The sequence below is a fragment of the Lasioglossum baleicum genome, chromosome 10, assembly GCF_051020765.1.
Source record: "Lasioglossum baleicum chromosome 10, iyLasBale1, whole genome shotgun sequence".
NCBI lineage: Eukaryota > Metazoa > Arthropoda > Insecta > Hymenoptera > Halictidae > Lasioglossum > Lasioglossum baleicum.
In genome coordinates, this window is record NC_134938.1 from 17,491,462 (window position 1) to 17,517,640 (window position 26,179).

The window sequence follows — 26,179 nt, forward strand, 5'->3', positions numbered from 1 at the left end:
TGTAAGAATCCTTAAATTTATTGCAGTTACAGGCCGATAATCGTGAAAATCTGAAATTTTTACCGTCTTTACACGTTTGTAACTGATTGCAAAGTCAACCGATGTTGACGAAATTTTCAGAATATGTTTAATTCACACAGATCTACAACACGTATTTTTTAAATATTCAATATAGGGGCCCACATAAAAAGTTGTAAAATTCTACTTTCGGTATTTTTTCTACAATTCCGATCAATTGTAATTTTTAAAAAAATTTCTTCACATCCTGTAGTAAACTAATTGCCCTAGCTTCCCAAAAAAGTTCATATCGTATAGTACAATATAAAAAAGATGACGTTTCATTTAGAGCGTCCGAATATTAATTCGTTTTACTGTACATTACAGTAATGTCCTATTCTAAGTTCGACGGAGGAGACCGTTCTATCTCAGATCGCCTACTCAATCGTCAATATATTGTGTAATATTGCAAATAAATATTGTGTAATATTGCATATAAATATTGCGAAATGTCGCAAATAAATATTGCCAATATTGCAAATAAACATTGTAAATATTGCCAATATCGCAAATAAATATTGTAAATATCGCAAATAAATATTGTAAATATTGCCAATATTGTAAATATTGCCAATATAGCAAATAAATATTATAAATATTGCCAATATTGTAAATATTGTAAATATTGCAAAGAAATATTGCAAAGAAATATTGTAAATATTGCAAAGAAATATTGTAAATATTAGAAATGTCTTAAATAAATATGGTTAATATGTAAATATTCAAATAAATAAATAAAATTGTAAAGAAATATTATGAAATATGGAAAATAAATATTGCGAAATGTAATTTGACTCGAGTGCTCTTTTCACCATGTTACTGCTTCAACCATTATGCATTGTAAACATGGTCAGAACACGCGAAATGAACTTAAACAGGATTTTGCGTCGAATAAATCGAAGAAATATGTGGAAATGTCAGGTCACTTGAAATATCGAAGACTGTTTACTTTGCTTTATACGCATTGTTCGATGCTACTGACGATATTGTAAATATTGCAAATATATATTGTGAAATATTGCTAATAAATATTGTGAAACATTGTAGATTAATATTGTGAAATAATGCAAATAAATATTGTGAAATTTAATTCGGCTCAAGCGCACTTTTCACTTATTTTATGAATAAATCGAAGAAACATGTGAAAATGTCAGATCGCTTGAAATATTGAAAGCTGTTTCTTTTGTTTTATAGGCATTGTTCTATGCTACGGCGGAATTTGCATTCCTCCGACTTTCCTGGAGTGCGTTCCCCTTAAATCCGGAATTATAAGATCCCTGAATCATTCCTTAACTTACAATTAGCGCAACAATACTTATTGTCCTCAGAGGCGTTGTATTTGCAGTTAATTAAAACATTCCGTTTCTTGGACGCGATGAATAACTCCTTTAACTTTTTAATTGGATTACACTGTTCAACACCAAATTTGTTTTCAATATACTGTTGGGTCCCTCCTATAGAGTTTTTTGCGCTGATTCCGAATCTGTCCTTAATTTTGCTCCTATACGCACAGTTTTTGAAAAACATGGCTTTGAAAAAAAAACACGTTTTTCTACTTTAAACAAATATTGTGATGTTATTATAAAAGATATTGAATTGTTCTTTACAGCAAAAGATTCTGTAGACTTTCCCGAATACAATGATATCCAATATTAATACATTATGATTGTTTAAACATGTTTAAACAATGATTAAAGACGGAGAGACGCCACTTTTGCACCCATTTTTGAGGTATTTTTCAATTTATCTCAAAAAGTTAGGGTCCAGCGGAAAATCGAACTATACCACGCGATAGAGCAGACTTTTATCATGAAAAACCCCCGTTTGAAGTTTGCGACAGCGACGTTTTTTTCGAACCAGAAAGAAAAATATCTTCGCCCGACATGAGTTTCCGCCAGTGGCGCTCGGGACGGGATGCGGAGCGGCGAACGACCGTTCTGGTGGTGAGCGCCACTGGCGACAACTCATGTCGGGCGAAGATATTTTGCTTTCTGGTTCGAAAAAAACGTCGACGTTACAAACTTGATAGGGTGGTTTCTCAAGATAAAAGTCTGCTCTATCGCGTGGTATAGTTTGATTTTCCGCTGGATTTTCTGCTGGACCCTAATTTTTTGAGATAAATTGAAAAATATCCTCACAAATTGGTGCAAAAGTAGCGTCTCTCCGTCTTTAATCATTGTTTAAACATGTTTAAACAATCATAATGTATTAATATTGGATATCATTGTATTCGGGAAAGTCTACAGAATCTTTTGCTGTAAAGAACAATTCAATATCTTTTATAATAACATCACAATATTTGTTTAAAGTTGAAAAATATGTTTTTTTTCAAAGCCATGTTTTTCAAAAACTGTGCGTATAGGAGCAAAATTAAGGACAGATTCGGAATCAGCGAAAAAAACTCTATAAGAAGGACCCAACAGTATATTGAAATCATAAAAAAAGTTGAAATTTGTTGGACAGTGTTATTAATATCTGCATACTTGTGTGTATAATGGGACAGTGCTCACTCCATATGCAATCAATTTCGGTTTTTGGAATTGTGTTTACTCTTGTCTCTCATAGAGATACAGTGGGTGTATAATTAATGGATTCGTACATCTTTTAAAATCGAATGACTTTGTCCAAATTGGACCCCATAGCTTGAGCTTTATTGAGTTATTACTAGGATTAGTTTACTAGCTAATGTGTAAACAATTTTTAACAAAATTGTTATTGGTCGCAGTTGCGAAGGGAAAGTAAGGGCACTAACAGTGCAATTTGGATTCTCGGTAATTTCTCGTCAAAACCTATAGAATTAAAATTTAAAAAAGATAAAAATTTTTGGTTTCCTTAGGCGAAGTTCAACCAAATATTGCGTATTAGTTCAACCTAATGTTGCATATTATATACGAAAATTCATCTTTTCTGAGATATCGTTTATGCAACATTAGGTTAAACTACACCTCCGGAAACCAAAAATGTTTAACTTTTTAAAATGCAATCTTGTAGACTGACGAGGAAGTGCCGAAAATTCAAGTTTCAATGTTAGGAATCGAATAGTATAAAAGTTATGGATGTATGTAAAATTCAGCGATTTTAAGCGTTTTTGACGGGCAAGTCACAGCAGATGCACTCACTTTCGATTTTTGAAATTGTTTTTACTCGATCTTGTCTCTCATAGAGATACGGTGGGTGTATAATTAATATATTCGTACATCTTTTAAAAACGAATTAGTCCAGTCAACGAAAAGTTGTAGAGGGAAATGGAAGGAACACAATTTTTGACTTTGGGTCTTTGTTTGAACTAGTAGTCCAGTCGGCAGGTCGAAAAAAAGGCGTCTACCTGGAAAATATTCTGAACTTAATGAAATTTTGACACGTCATTTAGGGGTACTCTGGGGTGTCGAATCTCAGTTTTCGACCTCGAGGACCCTGTGCTAACTTGGGGAGGGGGAAAAAACCACGATTTTTATTACCTTGTTTTGGTATTTCGCCTATAACTCAAGAACTATGGGTCCTACGAACGTTTTTTTCTTCATCCAATAGGTACCGGGAAACAGGCGTTCAAAATTAGGAAATGTTTCTCAAAATGTCATTTTGAGCCACACATTGTGACATTTAGCAGGAAATTGCAGGTTTTTGGCTCACAAATTTAGTTTTTCAACATATCTACATATAATCTACATACTATGTAGACTCTTATTTTTTTTTTTTAATTGAAAAATATCCTCAAAAATGTGTACAAAAGTGATGCCTGTCCGTCTTTAATGATTGTTTAAACATGTTTAAACAATCATAATGTATTACTATTGCACATCTCTGGATTCGGGAAAGTCTAGAGAATCTTTTGCTGTAAAGAATAATACAATATCTAATTTATAATAACATCATAATATCTGTTCAAAGTCGAAAAACGTGTTTTTTTTTCAAACTCAAATTTCTCTAAAACTGTGCGTGTAGGAGAAAAATTAAGACCAGATTCGGAATCAGCGCTAAAAACTGTATAAGATACACCCAACAGTGATATGGAAACATTTTTGTTGTTGGACAGTGTAATTTGCTCCGTCTTTCCCTATATTCGTCAGTTGCCACTTAATTTCTTAATTTTGAACGCCTGTCTCTCGGTGCCTATTTGGTCAAAAAAAAAGATTGACCAGTGAAATTTGAAGGAAATTTAATGCTCTTTCCAAAAATGGAAGACAAAAGTTCATAGGACCTACAGTTTTTGAGTAATAGGCGAAAAACCAAAACAAGGTAATAAAAATCGTGGTTTTTCCCCCTCCCCAAGTTAGCACAGGGTCCTCGAGGTCGAAAACTCAGATTCGACACCCCAGAGTACCCCTAAATGACGTGTCAAAATTTCATTAAGTTCGGAATATTTTCCAGGTAAAAGTACCTGGCGACTGGACTATAGTTAGGAGGTAAATCTAAAAGTCCCCAGGGGAAGGTCCCTTTTTTTGGTTTTTCGCTTATAGCTCGGAAACTATGCGTCCTAGCGATAAGACCATTCTATACAAGATTAATGCTGACAAAATATGCCACAAGATTGTTTGTATTCAGTTTTTCGGTATCTCGCATAGTATTCGAGACATCCGCGCTCATAGTTCACTAATTTTGAAAAAGAAAATTTTTGCCTCATGTTTTTTGCCTTATTTGACTAACTAACTCTTCCGCCTTTCGCCCTCCGAAAAAGTAATAACAAAGGAAGTTGTTGAGCATTAAATTTCCTTCAAGAAGATATCATTTTTATTATTTCATCTTCAACCGTTTAAAAGTTGGAGCAATTTTAACTTTATGTGTAAATTCTGAGATCTACTGACTATATGTATATGTATAGTCTACGGACTTAGTTCATTCATTGACTGGACTAAATGACTTCTCCAAAATTCGACCCGATAGCTTGAGCTTTTTTGAATTGTCAGTAGGATTAGTTTACTAGCTAATGTGTAAATAATTTTTGAAGAAAGTGTTATCGGTCGCAATTGCAAATTGAAAAGAAGAACTTTTAACTCCTCCAAAAAGTTCAAATCGTTGAAATCGTCAAATTAAAAAAGTTATCGTCTTTTTAAGTCTCCGAATATTAGCGGGAGTCACTGTACAATACTGTACATCGTGTTTGTGGAAAATATTTTCCTCTTTTCCCGCAGGTTACCTTTCTCCAACTCATTTAAGCAGACAGGTGTTTCGTTTACAAACAGAAAGGAGTCGCAACATCTAGTCGCACGTGCTTATCTTAATTTGTATCGCGTAGCAAATTGTACGCTGCAAAGTGTTTGTCTTCTTTAATTGTTTGCCGTCAGCTAACACACTTTTCACTATGTAAACTCGGCTGCATCGTCACGGAGATACCGGGTACTTTTCTGAAAAAATCTTGAGAAGCGCGACAACTGTTCTAGAAACGAAACGCTATACATGTAGAAATTACACTCTTCAATAGCTAAAAAACATTTCGATTTTCACTATGGGTCATTGCACGTGAAAACGGACATTTTTTCGAGTCAAGTTTCGTTGTTGAATTTGAGATATGTTGTAGTCTTTAGTGACCTATAAACGAATCTGAAAGGATTTTCGATATCTTTGAAATTGTTGATTTTACAGACGTGTAAGAAAACGTGTCACCCTTTTTTCATTGACTCATAAGTCTAAAACTATCAAATCGAAGAAGATGAGTTTTCGGGAATTTGTACTGAAAACATCTGTTGTATCTGAAAAATTGTTTGGTTAGGTTAGGTTAGGTAACCTTTTTTTAAATTGGCAATTTAAGGCCAAAAACTATGAAAAATCGCAATTTTTACCACTCTTGACCGTAAAATTGTGAAATTGTAATATAGCAAAATTGTAAAATTGTAATATTGTAAAATAGCAAAATTGTAATATTGTAAAATTATAAGACTGTGAAAATGTAAAATTCTAAAGATGTGAAGTTATAAAATTGTGAAATTGTAAAATTCTAAAGATGTAAAGTTATAAAATTGTAAAATTCTAAAGATGTAAAGTTATAAAATTGTCAAATTCTAAAGTCGTTAAATTTGTAATGGAAAATTGTGAGGTTGTGAAATTGTAATATTCTAGAACTGTCAAAATGATGAAAATGAGTTTTCGGGTACTTGTAGTGAAATCATAAGATGGACTCTTCTACACCAGACGACAGATCACGATTTTGAATTTGTAATCGTTGCGCTGAGCCGTACAAAAAGCGATCTATTTTATACTCTGTCGATAAAGTCGCGGTCGACGCGATGCCGCACGAAATGGTAATGGAGCGCCAGCGAACCAGAAAATCAGACCATGAAAATACATTGAATATTAGGTTTACTTTTATAGCTCTCGTCGGTAATACGTAAACGCTAAAATGTTGAATGCAAGTAAAAGCGAAACGCTACCACACAGCTAATAATAAACAAGTTATGTATCTAGACGAACCATTGAGTATTAAGTGGACCTTCAAAATTGTTGTACCATTTTTTAAAATATTGTTTACATGATTGAACATGTTGGTATCTAATCGATTACTAAACATTTAACTATTATATGAAGTGTTGTATTAATTTCATATCTATAAAAAGAAAAGTTCATACAGAATGAAATTAGTATCCGAGCTCAAAATTCACTAATTGTGAAAAAGAAATTTTTGCCTCACGTTTTTTGCCTTACTTGGCTAGGTTCAGCACAATTAGTGAACTTTGAGCGCGGATATCTCGGAAACTATGCGAGATAGCGAAAAACTGAATCCAATCAATCCTGTGGCACATTTTGTCAACTTTAATTTTGTATTGAATGGTCTTATCACTAGGATGCATAGTTTCCGAGATATACGCGGAAAACCGAAAAATGGGACCTTCTACGTGCCCCCCTGCAACCCGCTGACCTTCTAGGAGTGGGGACTTTTAGTATGTTTAGTGTTTACCCCTCACTAGTCCAAACAAAGACCCAAAGTTAAAAATTGACGGGACGGTTAGACGAAAACAGGATGCGAGAAGGACCGCTGTAAGATTTATGGCAACCACATGTTTAGTTTTTCCTGCAGATTGGTACGCAGAGTCGATGGGTAACTGTTCGAAAACAGAAAAATCATCCGTCCTTTTACCCAGCAGGGGGTAAAAATGTCAGGTCAGCGTAGAGAGAGAGCATTCCTACTGTCCTATACCTTCCTTAAGAAACTTTCTAAAAGAAGGACAGACGACGCTTTCAAACGGTTACCCATCGACTCTGCGTACCAATCTGCAGGATAAACTAAACATGTGTGTTTTGACACAAACTACGTTTATCACCCGTCAATTGCGTTTTGGTATTTTTAAATAACAAAACTAGAAATGTTGTTTGAAGAAATTTTATTTTGTTCAATGAATACGAACAGACTGACTCAATTGTTCGCTTCCTCGACATTTATACTGTTCCCCACTCTAATCAACTACCTGAGATTCGTGGAGAAGGGCTCGAGCATTCGCTTGTTATTGTTTACTTTAACCGCCGTCCCAGGTATACAAATTCCTAGGCTCGTACTTGCATGCCACCACATGCGTAATGACTTTCGCTAGACGGTTATTGCTTTATGTTCACAATTGTATTTCTTTTCTTTTTGTCTTCCTGAACCTCGCGACTCTTTGTAGCCTGGCGGCCCCGGATCCACCTTTCGGTTTCCCCGTGCTCGCTAGTAACCTTCATGTGAGATATTCACCAAATCGAGGTTTTTTGCGGCCTAAGGTAGACACATTGTGTCTACCTTTACACGCTATCGGCTTGAAATGCAACAAACGCTATCGCGCAGTCGCCAGTGTCGACGAGATTCAGGTGCATCTCCTACGCATTATACATGATTTCGTACCAATCGACCAGCAGTAGCCTTTCTCCACTAATCCCTTACAATTTATCACACTTCATGTTTCGTGATACTTTCGTATACATGAGTCCACCGTTGAGAAAATTATAAATGTATTTCTATCCGTAACAATGTGGTTGCCATAAATCTTACAGCGGTCCTTCTCGCAACCTGTTTTTCGTCTAACCGTCCCGTCGTTTTCGTGCTACAGTGTGCATTTCGAATTTCGACACTCTAAATGCCCTTCCTAAATTCTTTAGAAAAATCTTGCGGAAAATCAGTGTCGTTCGAGCCGCGGTAGAGAGAACATCTCCAAAGACTTGTCAATTCAAAGCTAACGGTTGCTATTAGCTGTGTTTTTGATATTGATATTTAAACTAATCACTAGACTACGGATCTTTATGCAAAATGAATGTTGGCTGCCGCTATTACAAGGGACAGGAGCCAGACAGATATTTGATTCTCACTGTGATCATTTTAAGAAGTTGAAAATAATACTATGGTGTTTTGAAATTATTTTAATCTCTCTACTGTCTTAAAATGCACCTACTCATGTTTGCTGCAAATGCATGAAATCCGCAGTCTAGTGATTGCATGACCTGATTCTTGTGATTTGTGCAGCAGTACAAGGGATATGGCAATTATTATTAGTGCATAACTATGTGTTGACAAATGTGAACAGTGATTGTGAGTGTGGAAAAATTTCAAGGCATCTGTGTGAAATAAACATACGAATTATTTATCGATTCGAAAGTGAAAGTGAAATTCTGGATCGTCGATTTAACCGCGCATCCCTTAGGCCTCCTACCACCGGCTGTGCAGTTCGCCGACCTGGCCGTACGTCCCTTGACTTTCGGTACTGCCGTATACCTGAAGACATCTGTGCAGTTCGTCACCGAGTGACCCAGTGACGCACATTTCGAAGCAGCAAATGGATTTACGGCTGAATACGTGAGTTTTTAATTCAATCAGTTTCTGCTTCTTCTCTTTTTTTACGATTATCTTGTAAACTAAAGCCGATCGCCAAAAAGTCTAAAGAGAAATGTTGTTCAGAATCATGGTCTTGACAACGTATCCAAAGCTCAGCGAAATCGGAGAGGAGATAGTTCAGATAGTACATCGATCGATTTACAATTACAAGTTACTTATCTGGTAAACTAAAGCCGATCGCCAAAAAGTCTAAAGAGAAATATTGTTCAGAATCATGGTCTTGACAACATATCCAAAGCTCATCGAAATCGGAGAGGGTTCACATTATCGGGAAACTCTTGTTCGTTGCGATGTCGCGGCGTGGCGCGCCGGGCCAGGGCGCGCTCTGATTGGTCCGTGTTTTTCGTTAATAACTCCTAAACAAAGCCGCAGTTGACATTGGTGCAAAGGAAAATGTCTCTTAGAATGGTCTCAGGAACCACCCCCTTGCGGGATTTTCACGAGTTTTGGGACACCCTGTATGTATAGCCAAGGTCCACGTTATTGTTCGCCCATCGTTCGAGCTATCGAGAAACAGTTTGCAAAATCGCACGTGGAGCAAATCGAGTGTAAGATAGTGATGGGCACTATCGACTAAATTCAACTATCGACTAGTTACTATTTAGTCGCTACATACTATCGACTATTTAGTCGATAGTTTTTAGTGGTTTCCAGTCGACTGAATTGCTTTACTAGTTATGTTCTCCATGTTCGATGAAGTTGATGAAACTCAGCTTTATTATTGAAATATTTAAGGGGGACCTATACCCTCGATTTGTAACTAGAAAATAACTATTTATCAATGTTATAAACATCTGTGCAAAAAAAAAGTTTGGTAACATTGATAAACACGCAACTGCCTAATGAACACGAGATGGAGTTGCTTGTTATTTCCATATTCTATTCAGCTTGTCGCGAATAGCCGCTATACAGGGCAGGTGGCACTAATATTAGTGCCACCGATGAGAATATTTACCTCGTCTGTGTCAGTTTTGCTATGATTCCACGTTGACAGCAGTGCAGCAGTGAAATGTTGCACAATATCACAGCACTGATTGACAGTCCTCCTGACTAGGCGCCATCTCGTCTAAGCGAACTGAACTAAAATTGGCTCTAGACTGGCTCTGCATCCGGGAGGACCTCTGTCTTCATGGGGAAATCTATGCTAATGTGAATGAAATCACGCGCCTCGATTTTTTGACCTTATACGAGCATATTTTGAGCTGCACAAAGGTTCATTTGATAGAGGAAGGTTCATTACAAGGCGCTCTTCTCGTCATATCAGTCAAAAAAGTCTCTTTGAGACAGAAAAATACATTGAAATCTGCGGTTATTTTTCTAGATTTTTTCTCTACTTTGGGCACTCATATTATTAGATATAAACATAATCTCGTTAAATCATGAGAAGACCTTATTTAACCTTCCTCTACAGAATGAGTCCTCACCCAGCTCAAAATATGCTCAAATAACGACAAAAAATCGAGGCGCGCAAACCCATGTTTCGACCAAAAATCTAGTAAGATTCTAGTTATTTTCTAGTTACAATCCGAGGGTATAGTTCCCCCTTAAGGGGGTAGTCTACCCTCGATTTGGAACTAGAAAATTACTAGAATCTTACTAGATTTTGGGTCCGAAACATGGGTCTGCGCGGATCGGTTGTTTGTCCTTATTTGAGCTAATTGTGGGCTGGGTGAGGGCTCATTCGAAAGAGGAAGGTTCATCACACACGGGTCTGGTCATGATTTTAACGAGATTATGTTTATATCTAATAATATGAGTGTCCAAAGTAGAGTAAAAATCTAGGGAAAAAACCAGCAGATTTCAATGCATTTTTCTGTCCCCAAAAGACTTTTTGACTTATATTATGACCAGACCCGTGTGTGATGAACCATCCTCTTTAGAATGAGCCCTCACCCAGCCCAAAATCTGCTCAAATAAGGACAAACAACCGATTCGCGCAGACCCACTTTTTCGATCGAAAATCTAGTAAGATTCTAGTAAATAGCAAATATCTAGCAAATAACTAGAATCTTACTAGATTTTCGATCGAAAAAGTGGGTCTGCGCGAATCGGTTGTTTGTCCTTATTTGAGCAGATTTTGGGCTGGCTGAGGGCTCATTCTAGAGAGGATGGTTCATCACACACGGGTCTGGTCATAATATAAGTCAAAAAGTCTTTTGGGGACAGAAAAATGCATTGAAATCTGCTGGTTTTTTTCCTAGATTTTTACTCTACTTTGGACACTCATATTATTAGATATAAACATAATCTCGTTAAAATCATGACCAGACCCGTGTGTGATGAACCTTCCTCTTTCGAATGAGCCCTCACCCAGCCCACAATTAGCTCAAATAAGGACAAACAACCGATCCGCGCAGACCCATGTTTCGGACCCAAAATCTAGTAAGATTCTAGTAATTTTCTAGTTCCAAATCGAGGGTAGACTAGCCCCTTAAGGGGGTACTATACTCTCGATTTGTAACTAGAAAATAACTATTTATCAATGTTATAAACCTCTGTGCAAAAAAAAAGTTTGGTAACATTGATAAACACGCAACTGCCTAATGAACACGAGATGGAGTTGCTTCCTATTTCTATATTCTATTCAGCTCGTCGCGAATGCCGTTACACAGGGCAGCTCGCACTAATATCAGTGCCACCGATGAGAATATCTAACTCATCTGTGTCAGTTTTGCTATGATTCCACGTTGACAGCAGTGCAGCAGTGAAATGTTGCACAATATCACAGCACTGATTGACAGTCCTCCTGACTAGGCGCCATCTCGTCTAAACGAACTGCACTAAAATTGGCTCTAGACTGGCTCTGCATCCGGGAGGACCTCTGTCTTCATGGGGAAATCTATGCTAATGTGAATGAAATCACGCGCCTCGATTTTTTGACCTTATACGAGCATATTTTGAGCTGCACAAAGGTTCATTTGATAGAGGAAGGTTCATTACAAGGCGCTCTTCTCGTCATATCAGTCAAAAAAGTCTCTTTGAGACAGAAAAATACATTGAAATCTGCGGTTATTTTTCTAGATTTTTTCTCTACTTTGGGCACTCATATTATTAGATATAAACATAATCTCGTTAAATCATGAGAAGACCGCCCTGTATTTAACCTTCTTCTACAGAATGAGTCCTCACCCAGCTCACAATATGCTCAAATAACGACAAAAAATCGAGGCGCGCAAACCCATGTTTCGACCAAAAATCTAGTAAGATTCTAGTTATTTTCTAGTTACAATCCGAGGGTATAGTACCCCCTTAATGTTATTATATATTTTACATTTGTCGTAGTAGAGATTAGTAATAAAATTAAATTAAGGTAAAAATTCCAAAATTATAATTAACCTAACCTTAAATTATTATGGTCTATACTATTGAAATTCATCCAAATTTACTAAATGTTAACATTTAAAAACATTAATTGGTCTAGGTTTTTTGCTGAAAGTCGGTTCCTTCTTTCAGACATAATCTGTCCAGCCTTTGAAAATATTCTTTCTGATGGGACAGAAGTTGCTGGGAATACAGAGGTTTTTACATATTTTTCTGCTATTTTGAAAAGCTGTGGCATTGTGTAATTGTGTTTATTTCAAAATGCGACTTCACAGCTCTTAATATTTGCGTACAGTAAATCTATATACATATTGACGAATTATGGTTGTTGCATATTCTATAGGTGTGGATTAGTTTGTCAACTGCGATACTTTTGTTAGAAGAAGATTCTAAAATTCATTGTTTTCTTCAGATGATTCTTGATTTTCTGCTGCAGCTCTATTTGTATTAGTTTCATGACTATTGCGTGTTATGCACAAGGAACTTATTTCATCTCTAACATATTCTGCGCTGTCTGTGCAATCCTATCGACTTCAAATACAGCTGTTTTGAATCTTGGACCTAATAGTGTGGCTATTAGAGTAGTATTATTTTGTTCAATGTAGTCAAATCTTATCTCAATATTATTTAAAATGTTATTTTGTAAATGTAGTCCTGCTATGGTTTTTGGTATAATGATGTTTATGGCATTTTGAATTCCTCTTATTACAGGAATAATTTTGGATGCTGTGGGATATTTTTCTGCTGATAATTCAACTGTAACATACTCTAGTGGTTTCAACAACGGTATACCTCCCTGTGTTCAGCTATAAGTGATGTGGGACTTGTGGCTAATGAAACTGTGACAGCAGACAAAGGCACTTTTATTTCAAACAGTCTTTCCAGCGTCATGAAAGAAATGTTTAATTTTAAGTTAATGTATAATTTTCTCTATAGCGATGCTATGTTGCTGCAATTGTTTTTTTATTTTTATTTGATTTAATTTTATGTATGCATATTGGGTTTTACCTGTATAATAAATAAATAAATAAATAATCCTTTTGGTGTTATCGATATTACATAATATTATAGGATAGGATAAATATAATAATAATATATCAATTTTGTACTAAATGTAATAAATAATTTATTAACATAAATGAAATGCATAAATCATTCATATTTTCGGAGAATATTTGTAATAATTAATATTTAGTAGTAGAACAATTGAATTCCGTCCCTCGTGTCAATCTGACAGTTTTCTCGAAATATCGAATTGTTTGTAAGAAACACATAACCGAAAAACTTAAGATGTAAATTTTAACTCATCAATTTGACTAAAAAAACATCGAAAAATAATTAATCACCTACTTGTTATTTTATCGTTTTTTTTACTACTGTGTCAATTTGACACCGAGGGACGGATTCAGTTCATGAAATGAGGATTATGAATTAATTAATTTGATAGCGCTAATGAAATAAATAGTAGGATAGTAAAGAGATAGTAAATGTCATGATTGAATCTGATCGATTCAGTTGATATATAGCTCTACCCGCTCCATAAATCAGTCGATAATTCAGTCAGAGAGGTAACCTCTGATTTAGTAAAGCATTCGACTGAAAATAGTAACCCCTACCACTGCGAAATTCAGTCGTTCAGTAAAACAGTCGACTGAAAATAGTAACCCCACCACTGCGAAATTCAGTCGTTTCACTAAAACTAGTCGACTGAAAATAGTAACCCCCACCACTGCGAAATTCAGTCGTTCTACTAAAACTAGTCGACTGAAAATAGTAACCCCCACCACTGCGAAATTCAGTCGTTTTACTAAAACTAGTCGACTGAAAATAGTAACCCCCACCACTGCGAAATTCAGTCGATAGTTTAGTAAAACTAGTCGACTGAAAATAGTAACAGCTACTATCGACTAAATCGATAGTTTTTAGTCGATTGCGCCCATCACTAGTGTAAGACATGACTACTTAAACTCCCGTTCCGAAGCTCGTGTAATAGTTAAGGATAACTATGCAGCTGTCCAGTTAGTCCAGTTAATGTTTGACTAACCTTCGTAAGTACCAAACCCGTGCAATCTGTGAGGATTAACTTGATTCGCAAGGGAATCTCGTTGTCGGAACAATCTCATTGACCACAACTATTGTAGCTCCGAAACATAATTCAACCTAATGACGCGACGTCTGCCGTCCGTTCGCAGTTTCCGTATTATGTAAAGCGGATTGAATTTTGAGGGTTTGTATGTGAAAAATAAATGGGGCTGCTTTAAAGCCATCCGGATAAGAAAATACAGGCAATCCCCGAAGTAGCACGGTTATCTGGTTCCGAGAATAACTTATTCATTCGTGTCAAATATATCTACAGCGTGTTAAGAAAATGATGTGCTTCGTTGGAAGAGGTGATTCCAGAGGTAATTTGAAGTAACTTCTTCCTTTACGAAAATGTTCTACGTGGCTTTATTAAGGGAGTAGACTTGCGTTCTCATTTCTCGATAATACAAAAATGAGGTTCTTCGGTAGTCAAAAATGCTAGATAAAAGATTGCGATCTAGGGCTTTATCGCCCTCAAAAGTCCTATTTTTTCGTTTACGAGGCGTAATTTGCATTATTCGGTAGCATACAACTGCGCATGAAGTGATTTTCATAGGTACATGCTGCCGAATAATGCAAATTACGCCTCGAAAACGAAAAAATAGGACTTTTGAAAGCGGTGGCGCCCTGGATAGATCTTTTATCTAGCATAGTGTTCCTTCTCGAGAATTTATAATTGGTTATTTCTCATTTCTCGAGAAATTACAGTATTTCTCGAGAAATTTAAATCTAGGAAAATTCTTATGAATCTCTTATTTTATAACATATTTTCGGAAATGAACAAATACGTATGTATGTCCTATCATCAGTCAAAATATGCTACATTTTAATGTAGGTATTGAAATATCTCTGTTACATACTTGTGATTATACGAAAAAATGTCGGTGGAGAAATTTGCACTATTCAATAAGGTAAATATGTATAATGCCAAAATAAAAAAATTTTTTGGAAATCATTTCGAAATTTCAAGGTCGTCGTTATTTTTATTTAAAGGAGGTCATATTATTATTCCATATTCCTATTCAGAAAAAAAGACAAATCAAATTTAAAAAAATTAAGGTGAATTTCAAAATTTTCAAAATTTTCAATTTAAGTGCGCACGTCATCTTTTTATCTAATCGATCTAAAACTTTGCACAAATTTTTTTCTCACCTAAAGGAACAATACTGGATAGTTGCGTGCATTGTATCCCGATAAAAAATTTTCTCCAAGTATAGCTAAGGTCCACCCTAATGTACGTATTAGGCAGGAATAAACATTGAGTTAATGTTTTTTGTGCTTCCGATAAATATTATCAACGATATTCTAAATATCATAAATTTTTCAATATTTTTTTATATTTTATTAAAAATTCTAGAGAATTCTCGAGAAATATAGTCTTATTTCTCATTTCTCGAGAAATGAAAAATGTTGAGAAATCAGGAACACTAATCTAGCATTTTTTACTACTGAAAAACCTTATTTTTGTATTATCGAGAAAGGAGAACGCGAGTCTACAACTTGTTTCGTTGAGTTATCAACGAAAAACGTGGACCAATTACAGTGCAGCTATAATGGCTCGCGCTGAGCCAGGCGTTGGGATTGGCCGAGTCGGAATTTGTCCGTTGAAGCCGCGATCTGATTGGTCAATATAAAATAAAATGGAATATTATCGAATAAATAAATTGGAACAAAAATAAAACGGGATAAAATGGAATAAAATATAATGGAATGGGACCAAAATAAAATGGAATGAAATTGAATGGAAACAAAAAAAGGGAATGTTAATATAACAAAATGCAAAAGGAATAAAATAGAATGCAATAAGATGGAATAAAACAAAATGGAAAAGGAATAAAATAGAATGCAATAAAATGGAATAAAACAAAATGAAAAAAGGAATAAAATAGAATGCAATAAAATGGAATAAAACAACATGGAATAATATGGAATGGCAACTAAATAAAAAGGAAATGGCAATAAAATAAAATGGGATTGGAATAAGATGGGAATTTAATTAGCTTCGAATAAGATAAACTGGAATAAAATAAAATGGGACTTTCTAGTATAGAATAGAATATAGAATAAAATGGGAATAGACTAAAATACAATAGAATTTAAGAAAATGGGAATAGAATAGAATAAGATGAAATGTGGAAATATGTGGAATCGAATGGAATGGAATAATATATATGATACAATATACAGTACTAATATTTGTTTTAGGGGAGAAAACAATAGCTGCTTTCTTGCGAAGTATCGACATAATAAACAGTAGTTTCTGATCAGTAGGGCCGGTATGCAGAGCGGCATTCCCCCTGGGCCTGTGACAGACCACTAACCGATCGCTATGTCATGAATTTTGATGAACTCGAAACATGGTGCAAATATACGTGACGTCCGAAATACCTGCTTCATTAGTTTTGATGGCATACGAGCAATTAAAATTTTACCGTTTTCCACTAAAATTAATAAAAATTATTATTTTGTAAGTGGCAGATTGAATGGTTGGGCAAAAAGCTCCTTCATCGGAAATGGTTCCTTAATTAGCAATCAATGCAGCGAGTGCTACGCTCTTTTACAGTAATTGGCGCAAAATGGCGCAGGTATCTGGGTTGATCGTTCAGATCGCACAGTCGCGTGACATCAATGCAATGTCCGAGAATGTGTACATTTGAACATTTATTTTGCAAAATAAACCTGATTTGATAGGCAAAGAGAAAGAGCAAAGCAAAACATTTAATTAACTTGTTCTTGTTTCTTGTGAGTTCTATTTCAGAGGTTACAATTTTTATCTCATCACAATTTGTTGTACATATAATATTTTGTAAACATTGCAAATATTTGTACACATTGCAAATATTGCAAATATTGAACACTTTACAAATATTGCAAATATTGAACACATTACAAATATTGCAAATATTGTGCACATTGCAAAAATTGCAAGAATTGTACACACTGCAAATAATGCAAATATTGTACACATTGTAAATATTGCAAACAGTGTAACTATCTTTGTAAATACTGAAAATATCTTTGTTATTAATAAAAATATGAAAAACTGTGTGAAATAAAAGTTGTATAGTTCGACGAAAATATAGTGCCAAAGAAAAAATTTTTGATGGTGTTGCAATGCTGAGGCTGTCCTGGACAAAATTCGAAAAGTTTTTATTGTCATGGGTAGATAATGTATGTAGATATAAGGTCCACCATACACAACTACATTATCCTAAAGTAGTAATTTTTGTCAAACGAAGCATCAACATAATGTATAAGTTGAATTTCTACTATTCTACTGATTTACGAAAAAAGGACCATTCGACGTAAATGTCTATTATTCTTGGCCCCTGTTTAATTACACCGCTGTGGGATTCATTCGTTAACGCTGGAATTTCATTATAGTATCTATGGCTGGGTGTCCGAGTGTCGACAGTTGCCAAACTTTTTACCGCATACTTTCCCTATAAATTCACTTTAAAGGAACTTTAAAGATCCTGAAAAACAGTATTGCAGCCCCCTCCTCCATCCCCTGACATAATTCCCATTGAGAGTAAAATGTCAATACGTAATTGAGAAGAATTGTAAAACAGGATAGATGAATGGCGTAAAATTAGCATGGGTTATTTACAAGAAATTAGTATAAAAAATGAAGGATACCCAACAAAGTATTAAGTAATTATTTTATTTTACAACTTCAACCAATAAAGTGTCTCAATATTCTTGTGACATGAAATTTTTCATCTTTATTAGCTTTATTGCATCAATTATTAATAAGAAAGAATCCGTCTTTTAGTTTAGTTTAGAGTGGTGCGTTATTTAAAAAATGTGGAAATTATTTTGTATTCAATGGGAATTTAATTAGCTTCGAAGGAAAAGAAAAGTAATTATAATTTTTATAAAACGCGTACAGTATGTATAAAAGTCAATATTTACAGCATTGCCTTATCTGTTTAAAAAAAACCGATGCTTTGGAAGATATATTAATTTTAATGGTACAGAGACGCGCGTATCGTTGAAAGCTTCGTTTATCAAATGTAAAAGATAGTCAAATACTGTCAAAAAAACATACACCTATATACATGTCGAGCGACATTTGATTCAAAAATATGGTGTACCAAAAATTTTAATCTACATGAAATTTATCGGAACGTTCGCAAAGAGCAATATTTAAAATATTTATTTGCAATATTAACAAAATTTATTTGCAATACAGTAAATTTTCGATAGACGCGAAAATCTTTTCACGATAGATGCGAAAAAAATATCCCTTCCAACTAGGGGTGCGCGGGTTCCCGCATATACGGGTTCGGGTCGAGCCGGAGAAAGTCGAGCGAGCTCGAGCGAGTACTCGAGACATCTGAATGTTCGAGTAGCTTGATCGCATCGAGTAGCTTGATCGCATCGGGTAGCTTGATCGCATCGGGTAGCTTGATCGCATCGGGTAGCTTGATCGCGTCGGATGCTTGATCGTCACGGATAGCCGGAGACATTCGGATTACATTATTACATAGATTAGCCAAACTCGGACGCGATCTTTTTATACTCGTGATTAAATTTGATTTCGGTTTCGGCTATGATTCTGATGATTTCGATGATTTTTTATAATGTTATACAAATCAACATTTTGAACAAATAATTACAAAAATTTGTATTATTATGTATTATTAAAGTATTATCTATTATTATTCTTTATTTGAACAATTTTTTAAATAAGTAATCTTTTATAATATTTTTAAATAAGTAATCTTTTATAATATTTTTAAATAAGTAATCTTTTATAATATTTTTAAATAAGTAATCTTTTATAATATTTTTAAATAAGTAATCTTTTATAATATTTTTAAATAAGTAATCTTTTATAATATTTTTACAAGAACGCTAATAGTCGAATGATTTTAATGGCTTTGTTCACGCGACAGAAACGTGCAATTTCCGCACGTCGTTTGTTTTAGCCTTTCCTTTGTTTTGACGGTTAAAACGACTTTGTTGCATTTCAGATTATTGAGATACAGCTAATGTCCGATACTAGGTGCTGTCCGGGGCTAGGGGAACTCCCCCTATATAAATATATATATATTACAGATATTTATTTATTTAAATAATCGTTTTGACAATAAATTCTTATTGAAACAATAATTCAAATAATGTAAAATAAACAAGTTTCTATACATTATAAAAATTTATTTATTTAAAAATTGTTTAAATAAATAATAATAAATAGCTATATAAATAATAAGTATACAAACGGATTTGTATACATTATATTTTGCAGCATAAACATTTATTTAAATAATTGTTTAAATAATAAATACGTATTTAAATAATGAGTATATAAATAAAATTGTAAATATTACAAAAGATTACTTATTTAAAAAATTGTTCAAATAAAGAATAATAATAGATAATAGTTTAATAATACATAATAATACAAATTTTTGTAATTATTTGTTCAAAATGTTGATTTGTATAACATTATAAAAAATCATCGAAATCATCAGAACCATAGCCGAAACCGAAATCCACAACCGAAATATATATATATATGTATATATTGTATATTTCGTCTTATAAAACCGAGTACATAATTTAGGACCTCATTAGTGCGAATTACGAATCGTATGTTTAATCACGAGTATAAAAAGATCGCGTCCGAGTTTGGCTAATCTATGTAATAATGTAATCCGAATGTCTCCGGCTATCCGTGACGATCAAGCATCCGACGCGATCAAGCTACCCGATGCGATCAAGCTACCCGATGCGATCAAGCTACCCGATGCGATCAAGCTACTCGATGCGATCAAGCTACTCGAACATTCAGATGTCTCGAGTACTCGCTCGAGCTCGCTCGACTTTCTCCGGCTCGACTCGACTGTCGGGTTCCCGTAAATTTCGGGAACCCGCGCACTCCTACTTCCAACTTAATACACTGATCTCGGCTCGGTATATCGGTGTGAACCACTACTAGCGCGACGCGGAGAGTCGCATCGTCGGCACAGTTTAAACGTCCGTGAGTCATCATAACGTTACACCAACAGTCTATCTTCTTCATTTTCCATGATTCTGTTATGGGACTTTCACTACCTTATTTCTGACATTTTTCTTATTAAAATGATACCAAACACGATATAATTTAAACAGAATTTAGTGGTTTAATTGACGATGAAAGTTTCGGGCGCAAGAAAGGACAGCGTATAGAAAAGAAAGAGACTCGGAGAGTCGCAGTCGCCGGCACAGTTCAAAGGCCCGCGCGTGGTCTCGCTTTACACGCGCTGTCCTTCTCTACGTTCGGCTCGGCCTTTGAAGCATTGAAGCTCGAAAAAAGTAGGACCACGATCGAAAGATGCGAAGAAATCCCCCCCATGCGTTCGCATCTATAGAGAATTTACTGTATTTACAATATTTATTTTGAAGTTTACAATATTTATTTGCAATATTTTACAATATTTATTTGCAATATTTACAATATTTACTTGCAATATTTAAATATTTATTCGCAATATTTACATTATTCACAATATTTGTTCACAATATTTATTTGCAATATGTATAATATTTGCAATGTGTACAATATTTGCAATATATGCAAACAATACAGGGTGAGTCCAAAGAAACAGAACACCTAAATATCTCCGTTTCTTTTCGTTGTACAAAAAAACTTCTTGGGACAAAGTTGTAACAGACCTACATAACGTAGGCCTGTTACGAACAAACCCCTGTCACACCTCCACCGGTTATACACGACACGACGACGCGAATCTAGTAACGTACCGCCGGCCTCCTGTCAACACAACACCGCCTGTACCGCACGCTCCCCGTACCTAGACCCGGAGCCCAACGGAATCCAAAATCAAATTCCCAAAACGTTCAGAAGAAGGTATACGTCACCATCAAAATACCGCACCGCACCACCGTCCCTTACCACCAAACCATCCCTATAAAAGCCGTCACGAACAGACTAGAATCACCTGAGTCTACCAGTAGCCATCCGGGAATCACCTCGTGCGATATTCCAGTGCTCTGAGTATACTACCTGTAACCGTTGTCCACGTCTCCGCCGTTATCGGCATCCTGGTTCCGCTGGTACGAGCCGTGCTCTACCTCGAAACAACCGGTGCGTCACCGGTCTCTTTCGCTAGGTGCGTCGCCTCCGAGAGTCGACGAACAAGAAGTGGTGCGTCACCCTTTGACTTCGTCGGAGAACCTCCTGTCTAGTTATCCTGTACTTCCGCTGGTGCGAGCCGTGCTCCACCTCGAACACCCGGTGCGTCACCGGTCACTTTCGCTAGGCGCGTCGCCTCCGAGAGCCGACGAACAAGAAGTGGTGCGTCACCCTTCGACGTCGCCTAAGAACCGCCTAGAAAGTCACCCTCGTGATGCGAGTCGCCCACGAGGCCAGTCGAGCAAGACAAGGTGCGTCACCTTGACCGAACTCCCTGAACGACTGTCCGGAGGCTGTGATTCCAGACGGGATACGTTTTTTCGTGCATGCGCGGCGTTTTCAGCCTCAGTAAAGTGTGCTTCTGGAGGAAATGTGGCACCTTGAGCGCCCCACACAGAACGTTAAGAAATTGATATAATCTGATTTTGAAAAACGAATGTATGACAAGTGTATTTGTATATACATATAACCATATATGTATACATATAAAATATTAAAATATGATATATATTTATATAATAATCTAATTCAGACTTATTCTATTGTATTTTGAGGATGGGGAAGGGAAGGAGTGCTGAAATAATTATGCAAGATAAATAATAAACAATAAAATATTTTATTTGGCAGACACAATTATAGAATACCAACATTTGTTGCTAGGGTAAAGGAAACTGCCAAAACCTACCAGTACACTGTCACAAATCAAAAATTACAGAGTACCTCAGGGCTCTGCTACATCGTCGCCTGGTCGCCTCATCATAGATATACGTTACTGTTTTGGACGTTTTGGAATCACTGTCCGGAGGTACTTCGATCACCCGTGCGTCACGGACATCGAAGGACCACGACAACCCGGCCTAGGTAGGGAGATCACGACGGCAGTCGTGATCTAACTCTACTCCTGTCCATCCTGCCTGCGTCCTACGCCGCTTACAGGTTCAGGTAGCATTCTCACGGTCACACGTTCTAAATTCACGGGCACCGTAGCATTACCATCGCGCACTGTATCCTGAGGCACCGTATCCTGAGGCACCGTATCCTGAGGCATCGTATCTTACGCGTCCGAAAGGCAGCGAGCATAATTTATTTGCCCGCAACCGACTCGTCAATTATTTCACCCGCACCGATCCCGTTCCTCGCGCCGTCTATCCCTTTCGTCGTTTAGGACCCTGGATCGGCGAGCCATTCAGCACCAAGGAGCACGGACGCGAGGAAACCGAACGACGACGAAACACACCTGTTTCAAAGTTATACTGTTGGAAAGGCCACATGTAACGGTGTAAGGGAAAAAATTTTCAAGATCATTTTTTTTTACAAGATTTCAAGGTCGTCGAAATTTTTTTTAATGGAATGAGGTATTTTTTAATACATCAGTCGATGCAGCTGGACATTCGTTATAAAAAAGTACTAACCTATGGATGTCGAAAGTTAGTAGTTCACGAGATATTTCGATTTAAATAACTCTAAAACACCATTACTGTCGTACTAAAACGTTACACAAGTAAGTACGACAGTAATGGTATTTTAGAGTAATTTAAATTGAAATATCTCCTGAACTATTAATTTTTCGACATACCTAGGTTAGTACTTTTTTATAACGAATGTCCAGCTGCATCGATTGATGTATTAAAAGACACGGTAATTAATTACATTAAGGGCTTCCTCATCGATTTTGATGAAATTTAAATATGTTATAGATTTCTACATTTTGAACAACTTTTTCCTATACATGTTACCGCCGCTCAATTTTGGTTTTCGAGACATTTGCAAAAAACTATCGCTAATACTGTATTGAATTTTCCGTATTCCTGCACGCTCTGCGGCAACGTAAGCCTGTCCCGACGCACAGTGGTCTAAACGGGCGATTTAGCTGGACAAAATTATTCTAACATTATTTTAAGACTTAAAGCCGTAGTTAAGTAGGTCATTGGATTCGTCTCGACATCAGCTACAACAATATGTAATAAAAAATACTTAGTGGCGTTTAAAAAATGAACATAAACATATTTTTTTATTAAAAAAAAAATTTTGTGAAATGTTTTTATTGGGATTTATAGATGACTGAGTATCGATTAACTTTTGTTGGAAACATTTTCTTGCCAGATTATCCGAAATGTTCAATACATCATCGTGGTGACAATTGGGCATTTGCGTCGAAAAGCTGACAGAACTACTTTTGCATCATTCTATTATGAAATAAACAAACGACAAAAGATAGCAAAAACAGATTGAAATAAATGTTATATCGTAATTTTAGGCCCACAAATCTCTATAAAAATTTTCTAAAAAAAATCATTTTAAAAATTAAAAAAAATTATACATTTTCAAAATTGTTTGCATAAATTTTAGGGGTCCAAAAATACGATATCACTTTTACTCCAATCATGTTTTGATATCTTTTTGTCATTTGTGGCTTACGTAGAAGAGAATCATAGAGATGATTCGAAATATATCGACATTGAATTACTAAAAACTGTCTCAAATTCAAAGGTGCAAGTTCGTGCTAATAAAATTGATTTTTTCGGACACTCTAGACTTCTATAAAGATATTCCAACATGTTCCATCCTAAAGGTTTTTAAAGGTTTTTTTTGCGAGACTGTCAAAGTTTGAATGCTATATACGTTTGAAGTATACTTTCATTTTTAAGCAAATAAACAATATATTTAAGTTTTATTTGAGTTTTGTCCTTTTGGTTCATGCTGGTATCCATCATAGCATGAAAAATTCCACAAATATTTCCACTACTAGATGTTCACAACGAGATATACTAATGAATAGTGAGGTGTCGAACGACGATGAAGAAATACGAAGTTGAAAAATGAGTTGTTCGTGGGGGTATATTTTATTATGGGGTGATAAAAAGGGAAAAACCAGCAGTGGTTCATCATACCTGGTACCTTACCTCTCATTTACCGAAGCGGGAAATTTTCCTGCTGGATTTCCATTTTTTGGGTTTTGTCCAGCTAAATCGCCCGTTTAGACCACTGTGCGCCGCGGCGCGGCGTTTGTTTACATTTTGCTTGTAAACAGGCTGCGGAGATGAGAGAAAAAACAGGGTCTCACTCTGACGATACATATAGTATGTATAGGGTAAGCTTTCAGTTTTGAAAGACTACTCCTACATTTTTGTATGCGTGGTCGGGCCGGCCGTCAGCCGGCCCTCTCCGCCCCACCGCCTAACACTAACTAATTCTGATCTCATGATTTTTCCATTACTGGTTCAAATTCTGTATGACGGCTATATAGAATGAAAAGATTATGCGATCAGAATTAGTTAGGGTTAGGCGGTAGGGGGCGGAGAGTATACGAAAATGTAGGAGTGGTCTTTCAAAACTGAAAGCTCACCCTATATATGTATGGTCAGAGTGAGACCCTGTTTTTTCTCTCATCTCCTCAGCATGTTTACAAGCAAAATGTAAACAAACGGCACGCCGGGACCGGTGATGGTAGGTAAGGCGCTTTTTTCGCGCATGCGCGACTATTCTATCCTCATACGGCCTCAGTCATGTACGAAGATCGGGTGCCTTGGCCACCTCGCTAATTTCGCATAATTTCATAATGTTATAGCTGGCGTTAAGACGAATCCAACGACCTACTTTTTTATGACCCTAAGCCCATAAATAACGCTGCAATATTTTATTCCCGTTTTCCGGCCCACTGTGTGACAGCGGTGCGGCGCGGCGCGGCGCGGCGTAGGGCGCCGCCGCGGCCGCCACAGTTCCCCACAAACTTCGGACGTAGATACGGTCCTGACGAAACTCGCGCATGCGCGAAAAAAGCGCCTTACCTACCATCACTGGCCGGGACAGGCTCACGTTGCCGCAGAGCGTGCAGGAATACGGAAAATTCAATACAGTATTAGCGATAGCTTTTCGCAAATATCTCGAAATCTAAAATCGAGCGGCGGTAATATGTACAGGAAAAAGTTGTTCAGAATTATGACTATGACAACGTATTTACATCAAAATCGGTGAGGAAGCCCTGAATGCAAATAATTACCAATGATACCTCATTCCATTAAAAAAATATCGATGACCTTGAAATCTAATAAAAAATGAGCTTGAAAATTTTTTTACCTTACACCGTTACTTGTGGCCCTTCAAACAGTGTAACTTTGTCCTAAGAAGATTTTTTGTATGAAAAGTAACGGACATATTTAGGTGTTCTTTTTCTTCGAACTCGCCCTGTATTTGCAATATTAACAAGATTTATTTGCAATATTTACAATATTCATTTTCAAGGTTACAATATTTATTTGCATGATTTCACAATATTTATTTGCAATATTAACAATATTTGCAATATTTACAATATTTGCAATATTTACAATATTTGCAATATTAACAATGTTAACGATTTTTGCAATATTTACAATATTTGCAGTATGTGCAATATTTGCAATATTAGGATCTCAGATTCTGTGATTAAGCGTTTCCGACTAATGTTATCAATTCCAATATACAGGGTGGCTCACGCAACTTGCACACCTATAATAATTTCCAAAGTATGCATTGCATGAAAAAGTTTTGTATACAAAAGTTGCATGGTCTGAAGGGGTACATTATGTAGTGCATTTATCTTTTTACAGTTGGAAGCGTTTCGGAGATTCGAAGGTCGACTCTGTTTTTTGAAATGGAATACTATATTTTTGATACCAAAATATGGAAGAATGTCGAATTCTGAGTAAAAAGAGTATTGACATTCATTAACCCTAAACCTAGTAATTGCTCTTTATTTCCTGAAAATTTGCTTGACGTAATATCAAGTTAGAAATTCAACCTTGTCA

General features: G+C 36.0%; 1 protein-coding gene and 1 long non-coding RNA gene across 8 annotated transcripts in view; one reads left to right on the top strand and one right to left on the bottom strand.

The window, feature by feature from the left end:
* The window catches only part of LOC143213172 (tachykinin-like peptides receptor 86C), a 181,162-nt gene that overhangs the window by 56,346 nt on the left and 98,637 nt on the right, over nt 1–26,179 (bottom strand). The window lies entirely within an intron of this gene.
* On the top strand, nt 12,098–14,686 carry LOC143213177 (uncharacterized). Its single transcript, XR_013009896.1, has 3 exons — nt 12,098–12,158; nt 12,270–12,366; nt 12,881–14,686. It is a non-coding gene; the product is annotated as an uncharacterized LOC143213177 (long non-coding RNA).